The following is a 15,940-nucleotide window of genomic DNA, read 5'->3' on the forward strand; positions in this document are numbered from 1 at the left end:
ATTCTTATACACTAACAATGAAGTAACAGAAAGACAAATAAGGAAACTGATCCCATTCACAATTGCACCAAGAAGCATAAAATACCTAGGAATAAATCTAACCAAAGATGTAAAGGATCTGTATGCTGAAAACTATAGAAAGCTTATGAAGGTAATTGAAGAAGATTTAAAGAAATGGAAAGACATTCCCTGCTCATGGATTGGAAGAATAAATATTGTCAAAATGTCAATACTACCCAAAGCTATCTACACATTCAATGCAATCCCAATCAAAATTGCACCAGCATTCTTCTCGAAACTAGAACAAGCAATCCTAAAATTCATATGGAACCACAAAAGGCCCCGAATAGCCAAAGTAATTTTGAAGAAGAAGACCAAAGCAGGAGGCATCACCATCCCAGACTTTAGCCTCTACTACAAAGCTGTCATCATCAAGACAGCATGGTATTGGCACAAAAACAGACACATAGACCAATGGAATAGAATAGAAACCCCAGAACTAGACCCACAAACGTATGGCCAACTCATCTTTGACAAAGCAGGAAAGAACATCCAATGGAAAAAAGACAGTCTCTTTAACAAATGGTGCTGGGAGAACTGGACAGCAACATGCAGAAGGTTGAAACTAGACCACTTTCTCACACCATTCACAAAAATAAACTCAAAATGGATAAAGGACCTGAATGTGAGACAGGAAACCATCAAAACCCTAGAGGAGAAAGCAGGAAAAGACCTCGCTGACCTCAGCCGTAGCAATCTCTTACTCGACACATCCCCAAAGGCAAGGGAATTAAAAGCAAAAGTGAATTACTGGGACCTTATGAAGATAAAAAGCTTCTGCACAGCAAAGGAAACAACCAACAAAACTAAAAGGCAACCAACGGAATGGGAAAAGATATTTGCAAATGACATATCGGACAAAGGGCTAGTATCCAAAATCTATAAAGAGCTCACCAAACTCCACACCCGAAAAGCAAATAACCCAGTGAAGAAATGGGCAGAAAACATGAATAGACACTTCTCTCAAGAAGACATCCAGATGGCCAACAGGCACATGAAAAGATGTTCAGCGTCGCTCCTTATCAGGGAAATACAAATCAAAACCACACTCAGGTATCACCTCACGCCAGTCAGAGTGGCCAAAATGAACAAATCAGGAGACTATAGATGCTGGAGAGGATGTGGAGAAACGGGAACCCTCTTGCACTGTTGGTGGGAATGCAAATTGGTGCAGCCGCTCTGGAAAGCAGTGTGGAGGTTCCTCAGAAAATTAAAAAATAGACCTACCCTATGACCCAGCAATAGCACTGCTAGGAATTTATCCAAGGGACACAGGAGTACTGATGCATAGGGGCACTTGTACCCCAATGTTCATAGCAGCACTCTCAACAATAGCCAAATTATGGAAAGAGCCTAAATGTCCATCAACTGATGAATGGATAAAGAAATTGTGGTTTATATACACTATGGAATACTACGTGGCAATGAGAAAAAATGAAATATGGCCTTTTGTAGCAACGTGGATGGAACTGGAGAGTGTGATGCTAAGTGAAATAAGCCATACAGAGAAAGACAGATACCATATGGTTTCACTCTTATGTGGATCCTGAGAAACTTAACAGGAACCCATGGGGGAGGGGAAGGAAAAAAAAAAAAAAAAGAGGTTAGAGTGGGAGAGAGCCAAAGCATAAGAGACTGTTGAGAACTGAGAGCAAACTGAGGGTTGATGGGGGGTGGGAGGGAGGAGAGGGTGGGTGATGGGTATTGAGGAGGGCACCTTTTGGGATGAGCACTGGGTGTTGTATGGAAACCAATTTGACAATAAATTTCATATAAAAAAAAAATACCACCAGCATTTTTCACATAGCTAGAAGAAACAATCCTAAAAATTTGTATGGAACCACAAAAGACCTAAATAGCCAAAGTGATCTTGAAAGAGAAAAGAAGAGCAGGAGGCATCACAATTCCTGACTTCAAGTTATAGTACAAAGCAGTAGTGATCAAGACAGTGTACTGGCGCAAAAACAGATGCACTGGGGCATGTGGGTGACGCAGTCAGTTGAACGTCTGACTCTGGATATTGGCTCAGGTCATGATCTCACAGTTCATGAGTTTGAGCCCCATATTGGGCTCTTCACTGATGGAACAGAGGCTGCTTGGGATTCTGTCTCTCCTTCTCTCTGCCACTCCCATGCTCGTGGTTTCTCTCATAAAATAAATAAACTTAAAAAAAATAGACACATGGGTTGGTGGAACAGAATAGAAAACAAAGAAATGGACCCAAGACTATATGGTCAACTCATCTTCAACAAAGCAGGAAAGAATGCCAGTGGAAAAAAGACAGTGTCTTCAATAAATGGTGTTGGGAAAAGTGGACAGCAACACGCAAAAGAATGAAACGGGACCACTTTCTTACACCATACACAAAAATAAATTCAAAATGGTTGAAAGACCTAAATGTGACAGGAAACCGTCAGAATCCTAGAAGAAAACACAGCCAGTAAACTCTTTGACACTGGCTGTAGCAATTTCTTACTAGATATCTCCTCTGAGGAAAGGGAAACTAAAGCAAAAATAAACTATTGGGACTTTATCAAGATACAAAGCTTCCACACAGTGAAGGAAACAATCAATAAAAAAGGCAACCGACAGAATAGGAGAAGATATTTGTAAATTTCATATCTGATAAAGGGTTAGTATCCAAAATCTATAAAAACTTATCAAACTCAACACCCAAAAAAACAAATAATCCAGTTAAAAAATTGTCAGAAGACATAAATAGACATTTTTACAGACATGCAGATGGTTAGCATACACACGAAAAGATGCTCAACATCACTCATCATCAGGGAAATACAAATCAAAACCATGATAAGATGTCCCCTCACACCTGTCAGAATGGCTAAAATTAACAGCTCAGGCAACAGATGTTGGCAGGGATGTGGAGACGGGGGAACGGTCTTACACTGTTGGTGGGAATGCAGACCGGTGCAGCCACTCTGAACAGTATGGAGGTTCCACAAAAAGTTACAAATAGAACTACCCTATGACTCAGCAATAGCACTATTAGGTATTTACCCAAAAGATACAAAAGTACGGATTAGAAGGAATACATGCACCCCAATGTTTAGAGAAGCATTATCAACAATAGCCAAACTATGGAGAGAGCCCAAATGTCCATCAACTGATGAATGGATAAAGAAGATAGGGAGTGTGTGTGTGTATGTATGTACATATATACACACATATATACATATAATGGAATATATATAACAGAACATTACCCAGACATCAAAAAGAAAAATTTGGCCATTTGCAGTGAGGTGAATGCAGCTAGAGTGTTTTATGCTAAGCAAAATAAGTCAGTCAGAGAAAGACAAATACCATATGATTTCACTCATATGTGGAATTTAAGAAACAAAACAGATGAACATGGGGGAGGGTAAATGAGATAAACCAGGAAACAGACTCTGAACTATAGAGAACAAACTGAGGGTTACTGGAGGGGGGCCCCAGAAATTGGTTAAATGGGTGAAGGGTACTAAGGATGGCACTTGTTGTGATGAGCACTGGGTGTTATATGCAAGAGAGGACTCACTAATTCTACACCCGAAGGTACTATTATGCTGTATGTTAAGTAACTGGGATTTAAATAAAAACTTGAAAAAAAAAATCATAATAGTGAAACATGATAAAAAAAAAAAAAAAAGAATCACATATTCTACCTACTGAGCCAGCCAGGAGCCCCATATTTCTGAAATATTTTAATGACTCCATCTCATTATAGAGATGTGGAATGATTTATTTAAGCAATACCCTATGGCTAGATATTTAACATATCTTCATGGGATCATGAATATTGTATAATTACTTCAAAAATAAACAAAATGCTAGGAATTTAAGGGAAGTAAGGCATTTCTTCCAATTTTCAGCCTTGGGGCCTTTATAATGGTGGTACAGTTTGGAGTTCTATAACCAAAGATAATAATATTGAAACCTGAGGATTCAGAGGAGGACAGTAAACAAAGCATTGAGAAATAAGAATTGAAATTATTTAATCTTAGGAAGACAATGCTTACAGATGACTGTACACTTAATTATATAAAAAGACTATCCTATAAGTACCTTGAATTTTAATTTTATCACACAGACCGTGAGTATCAGAATTATTGTGTATATCTCCACTTGTAGCCTGAGAGTACCAGAGGCATTTCATTTTACCATTTACCCTGTAGTGTGTGCTGTTTGAAGAATAAAAGTCTGTTGAATAGGAGTTGAACATAATTATGACATTTCAAAGAAGAGAGAGCATTGATACTTTAGTCCTGCGTACATACAGTGACTTTGCTAATTTCCACATACTTCTAAAGAAAATTACCAGCCATATGACTCTGTAAATATCACTAGTATGCTACTGTGTGTTTCCTATTCCCATAAGGAAGAATTTAAGACTTTGCCTCACTGCCTTACTCTAGTAAATCAGGTCCTTGCATATAATATTACTGAAATGTAAACACAATTGTGTTGAAATTATGACCCACTTGCTAATTTGAACAGTATGAAATGTTAACTAAATGCTTCTGTATTTACACAGGTATGTTTGCTTACTGGGTAAGCATAGTTGGAAGTGTTTCATTTTTTTTTTTAAGTTTATTTATTTATTTTGAGACAGAGAAACTGCATGCATGCAAGTGGGGGAGGGGCAGAGAGAGAGGGGAGAGAGAGAGAATCACAAGCAGGGTACTCGAGGAGAAGCTCGATCCCAAGGAAACAGAGATTTTGATGGGAGCTGAAATCAAGAGTCTGGTGCTTAACTGACTGAGCAACCCAGGTGCCCCAGAAGTGTTTCATTTAAGTGTGATGATCTGACAGTCTTATGGTGCAGCTGAGGAGCAAATTTTTCTTAACAGTTATACAAATCAGATTTTCTGGGCATTTGTTGACTAAATATCTGAGCATAAAGCTGTGGAATCTCTACAGAAAACTTAAGAATACAGCCATGGCACACAGTCAATCCATAATGCATTCAAATAATGTGGTCTCAAAGTGGAAGGTGTAAGATTTTGCTAGGCTGTTGAGTAATAAGGTAATCTAAACTTTCAGGTTGTTTGAATCACAATTTATCATACTTGATGACAAAATAATTTAGGAGGCTTGTGCCATGCTAAACTAGGTCTGATTCTTGTCAGGGCTTGTTGGGGTTTGTTAACAGGAAACAGAAAATGTCCTTAATGAGATCCTCCCTTCCCTTTCTTTTTCTTTTTCTTTTTCTTTTTCTTTTTCTCTTTCTCTTTCTCTTTCTCTTTCTCTTTCTTTTTCTCTTTCTTTTTATAGCAGTTAACAAAATAAAGGCTCTTATTTGGTCAAGTCTCTACTTAATGAAGACAAACATATCTTATCTCCATACATGTTATCCTCCACACCAAAAGCAGAGAAATAAGTTTATAAACTCTTAATTTCCCAGTAAAATCAAGTAGGTTGGAATTGTGGACATTAAATATTCTTTTAAAATGGTTTCTTTCTTTATGCCACTGCCAAAGTTTGTAGAAAAGTGCTTATAATGTATTTAAAGTGCTTAGGACATTGGCTAAACATAGCTGGCATTCAATATATTTTAGCTATTAGTTTTTGTTTTGTAAAGAAAAGAATATCTCAATATAGTTAATGGGCACAATTACAATTGACAGTAATTTTGAGCTCAAAAGGAAAGTGAGAATAATCAAAATAAAAGAAAAAAAGCAATTAGGATTATGAAAGTCATCAAATAACCAAGATGCAGGTTATGTTGTATGTTTTTTAAAATCTAGTAATATAGTCCTATAGTTCCTGAGTAAGTTCTATAGTGAACAGTGCTAATAATTACTCTTCCTTGTTCACAGTGCCACCTTCAGGAGGGAGAAGTTTCCTTAATTTAGTGCAAGTTCACTAAATACTGGAGGGAGCAAGGTCAAGTACCCAAAGATCTGGCATAATAACGACAATGTATGTTTTAATTTAATTGATTATCAAGAGAATCTGATAATGTTTCTGATTCTTTCCATCTGACTGTGTTCAATGCAGAAGACCAATCTGTGAACTTTTTTTTTTTTAATGTTTATTTATTTTTGAGACAGAGAGAGAGCATGAACAGGGGAGGGGCAGAGAGAGAGGGAGACACAGAATCGGAAGCAGGTTCCAGGCTCTGAGCCATCAGCCCAGAGCCCGACGTGGGGCCCGAACTCACAGACCGAGAGATCATGACCTGAGCTGAAGTCGGACGCTTAACCGACTGAGCCACCCAGGCGCCCCAATCTGTGAACTTTTAAATTGTGATGTGGGAAATTTAAAAATTGATTAGAAATGAATGCATAGGATTATAATTGATTTTCTTTTGGGATACCATACATAGATCATAATATATAAATCATGCAATTATTACATCATCACCAAGAGATTTTAGCAGTCTCCCTTGATATTTTGTTTCTTTAACCAGTCTCAGAAGGAAATACTCGAGGGGTGCCTGGGTGGCTCAGTCGGTTAAAGTGTCCGACTAGGACTCAGGTCATCATTTTGCGGTCGGTGAGTTTGAGCCCTGCATCGGGCTCTGTGCTGACAGCTTAGAGGCTGGAAACTGCTTCCGATTCTGTGCCTCCCTCTCTCTCTGGCCCTCCCTTGCTTCCACTCTGTCTGTCTCTCTCTCAAAAATAAACACTTAAAACATTTTTTTTTAAAGAGAAGGAAATATTCCATATTGAGTAAAAACTAGAGTTAAGTAATTACTTCTAGTACTTAAAATAGTACCCAGTCCATGAATAATTGGTTGAAAATGCTGAACAATTGGTTGAAGAAGCAGAAGTAGGTCATATCAACAACCTGACAGAGGAAAAGGGGTAGAGCCATTGGAACTACTAGAAGTCTCTAAGGCTACACTGTCCAAAATGGTACCCACTAGCTACTGAGGACTTGAAATGCAGATAGTATGAATTGAGATGTTCTATAAGTGTAGAATATACACAACATTTTGAAGACTTAATAGAAAAAAATCATAAAATACCTCATTTTTTATATGGATTACATGTGAAAATGATGTTTTGTATATATTAGGTTAAATAAAATATATTATTTAAATTAATCTCACCTACTTATCTTTACTTTTCTTAGTATGTCTACTAGGAAGTGTAAAATTACATATATGGTTTGCATTATATTTCTACCAGGCAGTGCTTTCTAGGCCATACAAATTAGTGTGGCAGCAGCACCTGTAACAGATTTACTGAGCACATACCATGTGCCCGGCACGTATGAAGTGCCGATAAGATTTTCAGGTAAAGTTCCATGATCACTTGTGTTTTTGCCTGGGTATTAAAGCTGGGAGATCAAATAATTGCCCCAGGTAAAGTTCCATGATCACTTGTGTTTTCACCTGGGTATTAAAGCTGGAAGATGAAATAATTGCCCCAGATATTACAGATAGTAAATGGAAGGGGGTTATTCAAACCAAATTTGGCTGTACTCCAGAGTCCACTTCTGTAATACCTACACTATACTAACTCCTGGGATACCCTTTACTTGAAATTACATCAGAACAATGTAGAGAAGGTAGAGATTTTTTTAAAAGTTATTTTTAACTTGTTTTTAATGTTTATTTTTTAGAGAGAGAGAGAGACAGAGACAGAGAGAGAGCACAACCAGGGGCAGGGCAGAGAGAGGGAGACACAGAATCCAAAGCAGGCATCAGGCTCTTAGCTGTCAGCACAGAGCTCAACGTGGGGCTCCAACTCACAAACCATGAGATCATAACCTGAGCCAAAGTTGGACACTTAAGTGACTGAGCCACCCAGGTGCCCTGAGAAGGTAGAGATTTTAATTCAAATGTTCAGTTCTATAGCAGGAGTAAATGAGGCTAAGAGAAGTTAAGTCATTCCAAGACTTCTTGCAGTAGAATCACATAGAGCTTATCTCATGATTTGGGGTGGAGTAAATCAAAATAAATCCTAAATGGTAAAAGAAGAGGGTACCATGAGAGCAAATAATTAGGAGGTGGAATATGGCATGAAAAGTTAGATAAGGAAGTAATGTTTGAATTAAGACCTAGAATAAGAACAGAAGTTAACTAGGTCAAGGAGGAGGGGCAATAGGAAGAACAAAATACAGTTGACCCTTGAACAACATGGGTTTTAAACTACATGGATTCACTTACACACAGACTTTTTCCCATAAATACAGTACAGTACTGTAAATGTATTTTTCTTATGATTTTCTTAAAAACATTTTTGCTTCTCTAGCTTACTTTAAGAATAATAGTATATCGGGGCGCCTGGGTGGCGCAGTCGGTTGAGCGTCCGACTTCAGCCAGGTCACGATCTCGCGGTCCGGGAGTTCGAGCCCCGCATCAGGCTCTGGGCTGATGGCTCAGAGCCTGGAGCCTGTTTCTGATTCTGTGTCTCCCTCTCTCTCTGCCCCTCCCCCGTTCATGCTCTGTCTCTCTCTGTCCCAAAAATAAATAAATAAAAAACGTTGAAAAAAAAAATTAAAAAAAAAAAAAGAATAATAGTATATAATAAATATAACATACCAAATATATGTTAATTGTTTATGTTACTGGTAAGGCTTCTGGTCAACAGCAACAAGTGAGTTTTGGGGAATCAAAGTTATATGCAGATTTTCAACCATGTCGGGGACTAGTGCCCCTTAAGCCCTTCATTGTTCAAGGGTCAACTGTATACACAGAACTCAAGGTGAAGGAGAATGGCTTGTTTAAGGAAAAGTCCTTATAAAAAGAATGCAAGGAGGTGGGTGGTTCCAGGCAAAGCTGGAGAGAAAGGTAGAGGCCAGATCATCTGGGGAATTTTAGGCCTTATAAAGGTTCTGGTTAATGATGTGGCTAACTTCATACAAGCAGTAGGTGGAAAAAGCTAAGCTTCCAAAACCAAGTCTTCAGGCTCCAAAGCCTGTGGTCTTTTCACAACTCCATGCTATAAAGGAGCAAAAAGACAAAAAGGAACACATTCTGTGTCATTAATAAAATTAATCCAATTAATAAAATTAATCCAATTAATAAAATTAACAACCAATTTAATAGTTTATTTAATTATCAATAATTTCTTAATTAATAAATCCAATTAATAAAAATAAAATTGGATTAGGAACAGAAACCTTAACATTTATCTGGAAGATACTCCACAGTGGAGTGGAGTGGAATTTCAAGTGGAATGAGTCTCTCACATTCCTGCAGGTTTGCTAAATATACTGAGGATCCAAGCTCTGGAGGACCCTTTATCTAGTCTATTTCTCAGAACTGATTTGCAACAAATAAATTTGAGTGGTGAGTTAACCTCTCCATCTGGGAAAAAGAGCAGGCTTGCTTCTGCTTACTGTAAAAGCAGTGGATTCCCCAAGCTAAGCATTCTTTTCCTCTCATGCAACTCACTATGGGGGCAGGCATCTATATGGGCCCTCTGCATTGCACCTCTGAGATTTGGAGGCATGGTGAATTGATGTAAGCATAATGCTCCTGCTGATTGCTGTGTTGTGAGTAATAAAGTCCTTTGTCTCTGACTCACAAGTCTTGTGTCTTCTACCAGCATCTACGAAACAGCAGAGGCTAACTTCTTAGATTGTAAATAGGATAAAATCAAACCCTAGACTTGAAAGTTTACATCTAAATTACCAGTGGCCCCTGGAAAACTTGGGAAAAAAGGTGTAAGAGTAAGCAATCTTAAAATAGGTAAGAAGGAACAAAGACTGATTTTTAAATTAGCTTTTTGCATGGGTTTATTTAAACTGATCCTCCAATTCTTCACCCTCTGGCTTTATAAAAAGAAGCACTGACTTTAGGACTTAAGGCTCCAAACTGCCCTTTGGTGGTACTCTGCTTCCTTTTATGTTAAGCTCTAGAAAGCGAACTTCTCATGTGCTGGTGGGAACTGTGGCAGGGGGCTTTCGCATTGCTGTGATCAGACACAGTGACTGAAGGAATGGCTGATTTCAATCAGTTTCCCTGTTGGGGGATACCATGTGGAGGTCACTTTGGTGGGTAATTTGTCAACCGTATGATGCAGAGGTGAGAAATATGTTAGCGTTCGCTCAGGCTACTCTCTCCTCATTTTGTAATTTGACTTCTTGTGGGGAGGAGTAACTTGGCCAAAACCACACTGTGAATGAATGGCAGAGTGGAATTCCACTGTTCTTTTCACCACTCCATTTCTATTCCACTTCTCCAGAACTGTCGTCAATTCATTGCAATTATGTGGTACTGACTTACCAAGCGCAAATCTGGTGAATAAATGAGAATTCAATTCATTTACAGTTGTAGATATATAACTGTCTAGAGTGGGATCATTTCCATATCAGGGGTAAGACTCCCCAGACTTAAGCTTAAGTCATAAATCAAAAAGTTGCCTGGTGAGCACAGAATTGGAACACATTTAAAATGTGTATTCTCCAGTGATATAACCATCAAACTAGAGTAGCCATATGGATTCCTCTTGATTTAGTGTATTACTACTTAGAGAACTGGATTGGAGTTTGGAATTTGTTCACTTATATATTATTTCTTGACCACCTACTATGTGTCAGACACCTACTATGTATAGGCTCTGGACCTAGGGATACAAGCCTCTGGCCAGTGCTTTATAGAGACATGTTTATTATCCAAATACTCTCTTAAATTAGCCATCTAAGTATCATTACTTCATCTCAAAGAAAAGAATTTTTACTTTCAGGGATTTTATAATATCTCTCTTGAACCTCATTATCAATCTGTATAGTAGGTAGTAATTATCATATTTTACAGAGGAGGAACCTGAGACTTAAAGGGGTGAAACAACACGTTTCAAGTTATGTGCTTAGCAAGTGGCAGGCCTAGGAAGACCCAAATCTACCTCAGTCCAAGTGCCTTTGCTTTCCACTATACCCTTTAACCCATAATTTTCTTAAAATTGGGTGTATTACCTTCTAGGAATAGCCATATTAAGGTCTTTCTTTTGTGACTCTACAATCCTAGTTCCAGGATTTGGGAACGGTTCTAATCTCATCTACAAATCAATTCTGCCAACAGTTACTGAATATGAACTATGTACAAAGCTTACTATGTACAAAGCATTGAGCCATTCTCTGGAGGATACAGAGATGAAAAAGACCAGATCCTTGTATTCTTGGAGCTTACAATATACTTCCACAAATACAAAACCTGGAATTAAGCTGACTAAAGATACAAATAAATGCTACAGGAACATAGGGAAGAAAAAGTTAGAATTGGGGAGATTTGAGAAGGGTTTTGGAACAGGTAACTGAAATTTCAAGGGTAAGATTGCTAGAAGACATGAAAAAAAAACCCCCTCAAAAGTGAGATGGCTGCCTGGGTGGGGTGCTTCACTGACTCAGCCCAGGTAGAGCATGAGCCCCACATTTTCCTTGCAAGAAAATAAATAAACAAACAACAAGAGAGGTAGCCTGAAGGCAGGAGAGGGCTGGGCATCACCTACGTTGTGGGGAACAGAATGTACTAGTGGTATTATCGCAGATGATGCAAGAAAGGTAGGAGGAAGTTGAATTGTAGAGGGCTTGCATGTCAGATAGAAAGTTTGGAACTTAATTCTGTGTGTAAGGAAATCCTTGTAGGGATTTGGGGCAGGGGAGAAATCCAATTCAGTAAAGATAATGCATAGTGCCTTTTATAGCTTTACCACTGGATCCTCTCTGCTTCACATGTTGTATGGAACTTGTTCTGTGCAAATAAACATGTTAAATGGAATTAATTAATAACAAACATTATTAATTAATTATAAACATTATATTAATAATTAATAGATTAAAAATTAATTAATAATAATTAACGATAATTATTATATTAATAATAATATATTAATAATAAACATTAATAAACATGTTAAATGGAATTAATGGGAATAGACTAGATATTGAATTATCAATGAGGTTACTGTAATAATAGTTCAAGAAGAAGGCAGATGTAATCTTATGGGAAGGGAAAGTGTTAAAGAAGGCTGACTTTGACTCTATTCCACAAGTAAGATAGGGATATTGGGAACAGGGTGCAAGCAGGCAGAAAACAGGCTGTTTGCGGTGGGGAGGAATAAGAAGGATTCTTAATTCTGTTTTGGATTATGTTGTGTTTGAAGTGCTGCTAGGATATCTAGTAAAAGGATTTTTAAGTCTACAGCATTCATGAGCCCTCTTTGAGGGGGTACCATGTTCATATACCTCACTTTATCCATAGTTTATACAGAGTTGTACTGATTTCAGTTTGGTATTTTCCTTACGTTCCTTACAATTCTGGAGAAGTATCTTATTTTAGTTAGTACCCTACGCAAGAGCTGCCGTAAGCAGAAAGAGAAGGGGAAAATGCATAAAAGAAGATGAATAGTTGGAGGCGAAGTGATCTTCAGATTTCACGCTTTAAGCTGGGTAAATTGTACCCTCCACCTTCATTAGCTCGGGTATCATGGACAAGCATATTTTAATAAGGACAGACCCGGTACTTAGAAGCCGGGCGGTAACCGAAAAATAGGCATGTACAAAAACCACTTATAACTGAAAAAGTGGTAAGTCCATTGTGACCAGAGGTGACATGGTAGTTTACTGACTACTCTTCTGACTGAGGCTTTTATTTGGTAGAATCTTTACAAATTATTTTTCGAGCCCGGCTGCTAGCCTGAATTATAAGGGATTCATTTATTCCTTCCCACGTGCTATTTTGAGCTATATATGATTGGGAGCAGACACGCTCAGTTTATCTGTCCAGAACATGATGGTCTCCTTCCCTCTCTTTCCCCAAACTTCACAGCTAACTTCCCGACTCTACCACAGTGCAGCTATCCCAAACTCTCCCCTGCATCCAGGCTTTCCCATCCTACTTGGACTGGAGCTGAATGGATCCTGAATGGTAGGCACCTCCCTCCTACCCCCCACCCCCTACCCGCACCTGGCGGGGACGTGCCCCAGGGACGGTTGGAGCGCACTCCAACGGTCCCTTTTGTCCGGTAGGCGGGCGCCAAAGTGGTCTGGCTGGCGCGGGAGGTGGGGCGCGAGTCGGGGCGGGCTGGCACCACAGGTGGGGGCGCAAGCCTAGCGGGAGACGCCGGGCCAGAGGGGCGTGAGACCCGGCAGTTGGAGCTGGGCCTGGGGAAGCTCTCCGGTTTGCAACTGAATACAGCGAAGTAGAAAAAGCAAGGTGCAAAACGATAAGTATAGTAAGATCATATTTACGTAGGAAGATGCACAGCGTCAGACTGAGTACACACGTATGTATGTAAATGCATTGGAAAAGGTCTGACAGAGCTCTGGGGAAAGGAGAAAGCTGGGAGGGCGGATGAAGGGAGCTGACTTGGTGCATTGTGTATGGGAGATTCTTAACATTATTATTTAGGAAGAAAATGTGATCATGTCATTGAAAAAATCTGCACTTGGCAAGTTTGTTTCTCCTCTTGGCTTCCCGTCGGTAGAGACCTGTTCAGACTCAGACCGCAGGCCAGATAGGAGTCAAGAAAAACGCCTTTCTCCCTTCTCACTGCTTCACCACTTACCCCCCTTCACCTTGACACCGTTGGAATTGGCCTTGGCTTTTGTGGAGAAGCCTTCCTCACAGCCCTGGTCCTTATCACAGATCTGCCTGCAAAACCCTCTCCAAAGGAGGAAACACTTTGAAGATAGTAAATCACACACAGGCACATAAATATATGAATTAGACCCTATTCCTAAACAGTATTTGATAAATATTAAGATAAAATGTTTACAGGATATATCAATTTTCTCTTAAACAGTTGTGCCATTTCCTATTAATATGATCACATGATATTAATTTCTTAATTTGAAATAATTTTTGACTTAGAAAAATGTTACACAAATGGTACAAATAATTCCATTATATCCTTCACCCAGCTTCCCCAGATGTTAGCATTTAACACAACTATAACACAATGATTATAAGTAGGAAATTAGCATTACTACTACTCTGTTCACTATCTACAGATATTATTCAGATTTCTACAACAATTGTTCCTCCCCCTCACTCCAGTCCAGGATTCAATCCAGGATCTCACAATGCATTTAATTGTTATGTTTTACATAGATACTTCTAACTGGTGATAGTTTCTCAATTTTTCTTTTTCATGACTATACTTTTGAAGAATACTACTCGCCATTTTGTGAATGTTCTTCAATTTGGTTGGTTTAGTATTTTCTCATTATTAATTCAGGTTATGCATTTTTGGGCAAAAATATTAAATAAGTTATGTTGTGCCCTTTCTAGTGCATCATATCAGGAGGCACTAGATGTCAATGTGTCCTTAATGGTGAGGTTAATTAAAATGGTGTCCTTAATGGTGAGGTGGTGGCTGCCAGGTTTGTCCAATGAGAAGTTACGATTTTCCTTTTTGCATTGGGTCATAGGAGGCAGACACCCTCATCATATGTACCTCAGTTTTACCATTCATGATCCTTGACTGCAACAGTTAGTACTAAGGTGTTTGCCATGGTGATTTTTCTACTTCCATCATTCTTACTAAATTTCAATATGAATACTTAAATGCACAATAACTTTTTAAAGGAAAATACTTTTACTGCTTTAACCTAGGGGGGAAAGGCATTTGGAGATTGCGTGATATGCTGTGGAATTAGTGGCTAAAATGGAATTTATGTATGCATTACAGATAACTGAATTCTAAAAGAATAAAACACTATTCTTATTCTTAATACTTGTAAGGGCATGGATTCTAAAATCACAGTTTACATGGATTTAGAAGCTCATTAATTGAACTGGATTTATTACTCCTGTGTTTGTGCCCATCACTGACCCTTGTGAGGATCTGTTATTTATGAATCCTTTCCCTGGTAAATGGTACAGTAAAATGGTACTTAAAAATAGAACAAAAAGTCTTCGATTTTATTTCCAATATGCTGCTAATTTTAGCTGACATTTGCAAAACTGATCTTTAAATTAACAATACAGTTGAAACTCAGCCAATATCTCACTTTATTTAGCCTCCGTGTTTGCTGAAAAGATTTACTGTAAGTCAATGCACTGTAAGGAGGTGAAATTCTTGTGGGTGAAACTTTCATATTTCAATCCATTTGGCTATCAAGCATTTTGATAAGCCCCATTTGATTATGTTACCCTGTGCAGCATTTTCCCTAACCTTTATTACTGTAGATGGAAAACTGGTCCCAAGATTGGGTCTCAGCCTTGATGTCAATTTTTCTTGCTTTCAGTAAGAAGGAAAACAGGAGAGTAAGTTTAGAGTTTTTGTTGTTGTTTTGTTTATAAATCACTGACCCTTCTGAGTATGTGATATCTATGAATCCCTTCCCTGGTAAATTGCACAAACGCACATGTTGCATGAGAGCACAAGCAGTCCTATGTCAAACGGGGGGAGATAGGGAGGTGGTTATGGGGAGGGAAAAGCTGACTGTCAGAAGCTTCCCAGACACGGTTTTCCCTCCTGCCATATGGCACAGCTAGCCTCTCTTGGCAGCTCAGGTGGGGCCGCTAAGGCTACACAGCCCATCTGGCTCCTTGTCATTTCCATCTAACCCCCTCCCTTAACCCCCAATATCATCCTCTCCTTTATTACTTAGCCCCCAGTCTGCTCAGCTTTCTTGCTGGCTCTTCACTCCTCATGAGGTGCTCCCTGTCACCAGCTTTCACCAACTCTTTCACCTCGCTCACCAACTCTTGTTTGGGAAGATAGCGCAGAAGCTCAAGTGAGAGAACCTGCCCACTTCCAAATGGCTGCAGCAGAGAAGCACTTATTGAGTGCATATGTCAATGCTCTCCCTTCTCATCAGCACAGAACTCTTGCCACGTTTCCCTGCCTATCTGAAATTGGAACACGAGCTGATGAACACGTTGGGGGGATACGTCTAATATCTATGGCTTACACAAACGGTCACCATTACCAACGGAGAGAAAGTCCCGTTGTAACAAAACTTCCTCCCCCCCCCC

This window comes from Herpailurus yagouaroundi, unplaced genomic scaffold (assembly GCF_014898765.1).
Source record: "Herpailurus yagouaroundi ecotype Mexico unplaced genomic scaffold, PumYag 29, whole genome shotgun sequence".
Classification (NCBI taxonomy): Eukaryota; Metazoa; Chordata; class Mammalia; order Carnivora; family Felidae; genus Herpailurus; species Herpailurus yagouaroundi.